Source organism: Penaeus japonicus, unplaced genomic scaffold, assembly GCF_977035675.1.
Source record: "Penaeus japonicus unplaced genomic scaffold, GWHDUDI00000001_assembly GWHDUDI00000014, whole genome shotgun sequence".
In the NCBI taxonomy this organism is placed as follows: Eukaryota; Metazoa; Arthropoda; class Malacostraca; order Decapoda; family Penaeidae; genus Penaeus; species Penaeus japonicus.
Window position 1 is genome coordinate 21,707,391 of NW_028234416.1, and position 2,500 is coordinate 21,709,890.

At 37.0% G+C, this 2,500-nt stretch overlaps 1 long non-coding RNA gene across 1 annotated transcript in view; it reads right to left on the reverse strand.

Moving 5' to 3' along the window:
- Window positions 1–2,500, reverse strand: part of LOC147470542 (uncharacterized) — a 312,596-nt gene that overhangs the window by 309,283 nt on the left and 813 nt on the right. The window lies entirely within an intron of this gene.

The following is a 2,500-nucleotide window of genomic DNA, read 5'->3' on the forward strand; positions in this document are numbered from 1 at the left end:
ACTGTAATAGTTATAATAATAATAGAAGCAACAATAATAATCATGATAATAATTATAACAATCATATCTATCATCATAATCATAATGCCAATAATAAAAATGATAACAATGATATCAACAGTGATGAAACCAGTAATAAAATGGCAATTGCCATAATAAAAATCAATAATAGTAACAATTAAGACTAATTGTTATCATTATAGGAAAAACATTAAAAAACGTATTTTTCTTTTTTCTTCTATTGTTCCAAAATGTTTTTGTGTTTAGCCCGACTTTAGAAATCGTTTACTGTCTCTCATAGGCGATAAGGATATGGGATATGGTTAATCCTTATCTCTCACAACCGTAATCAGAATCATATCTACAGGGAAATACTCCCCCCCCCTCCCCCCTTTCCCCATTGCTACTGTAGAGTTAGACTCCCAAATACCCGCCGACCTTTTTAGTCAAATAACCAATCGTCAATTCAGCGGTTCAGATTATCGCAGACAAGTAAAAACTAAATGCGGGTTAGGGCTTTGCGGTATATATAGCAGGTTCCCTTATATAAATAAATAAATGAATAAATAAATAAATAAATAAATAAACATAACATGCCATCCTGTCAAGAGGTGTTGTCCCGTCTCTACAAGGATTTATTTTTTTCTTGATACGCTATTGACTGTATTTCATTGTATTCTCATTAGTTCATACTTGTATTTATCATATTCATTCCACTCTGTTGTTAAAGATACTCTAATCTTTAATAACAAGGTTCATCCGAATTCAGCATTATAATGTTAGATCAATTATACCATTCAATAACTCACCAAGGAAACTATTTATAATGAATATGAATGCTTTCCCTTTAAGTGTGGAAACAATTCATTTTCCAAATGTAACCAAGAATATATAAAATACTTGATTTGTTTATGAGTCAAATAGCAAGAAAAGGAGGTAGACAAATGGATGAATCAAATGAAGTTTTAGTCTTTTAGGTTATCATCACATTACCGAATAAGAAAATGTTGATCCGAGATTAATTAATGCGGACAAATTGCGATCCTTATCACTTCGAAAGGAAGGAGAAAACTTAATTTTATATTCACCTTCGGCTTTCAAGGCGATAACTTTTGCTCTAAGTTTTAGCTTAAAATCTAATTAGCTTAAACAATTAGCGAGTCAGTTTATGCGACGTGACGTTTTTTTTCTTTTCTTCTTTTTTTGCAATTTCTCCCAAAACGTCAATGTTATCCCATTATCAATGAACTGAAGTATACGCGAAAAGTCGTTTACTTCATTAATTGTCATTATCTTCTTTCTTTCTTTTTTCTTCCTCTGGATTTGATGAAAGACGTTTGTTGCTTGAAGTTGATTAGGAAACTTGCTCATAAAAATCGCTGAAAATCATCTCTTGAAACGGAACCAAATTGTAAATCAGAGACACTTGTACTGTTTTCAATTTTCCCCACCGACACTATCAAACTCGAAAAACCATATTTTCCTTGCTCTATCAATAATTCTAATTTGATGTAACATAGCAACATTTTATAGTGTACTTACCTTGTGTAGTTCTCCGAAGGAAAAGCAGCGTAACTCCCCTCGAAATAGCGAAAGTGATCATACACACTATTGTTTGTTTTTAATCCATCATTTGCTGATCTATAAATCATACACACAAGCACAGAACAGCCGAGCATCCTTATATCGCAAGCACATATATCATATCGTCACGTGTGAAAGCAATTACCCTTTTCACCATTTTTTTTCCAATCTTTCCTCTCGATAAATTTCTGTTTATTTTTCCGGGCAAGACCAAAAAAAACGCAGATAGGAGGGTAGGCAGGGTGAGGGTAGAGGTAGGGGTAAGGGGTAGGGGATCGTCAGGGTTTGAGGGTTGGTGGGGTTGAGGTAGGGGAAGGGGTAGGGGTAGGGGATCGTCGGGGTTTGAGGGTTGGTGGGGTTGAGGTAGGGGAAGGGGTAAGGATAGGGGTAGGGGTAGGGGATCGTCGGGGTTTGAGGGTTGGTGGGGTTGAGGTAGGGGAAGGGGTAAGGATAGGGGTAGGGGATCGTCGGGGTTTGAGGGTTGGTGGGGTTGAGGTAGGGGTAGGGGGAGGTTGCGTCACACGAGAAAGCGACTCTTCTGTCACCGTGTACCCAAACTACGATGCAGAATTTATAGTCGAATTTTCTTGCCTTCTTCGGGAAAACATCTTCCGAGACACATATTCCTCCTGGTGGGACGGGCAATAAATCTATTCGCGTCTTCCGTCTCGATATTACCTACAGACGCCGAACGTGTCGGAATAGCTTCCTAGTTCTGGTCTTGTTTTAAACGAGCGAGAGACAACGGAAACAACCTGTTGTCATACCAGATCAAAACAAACTGCTAGTCTAGATGCAAACTGCTCTTTATTTTGTTGCTTTTTTCATATCAATTCAATTTGCTATTGTTAACATAAGTTCGCTTAATTCGAACACGAATGATCAGTAGCCACTGGTTATTATGAACCTATATGAA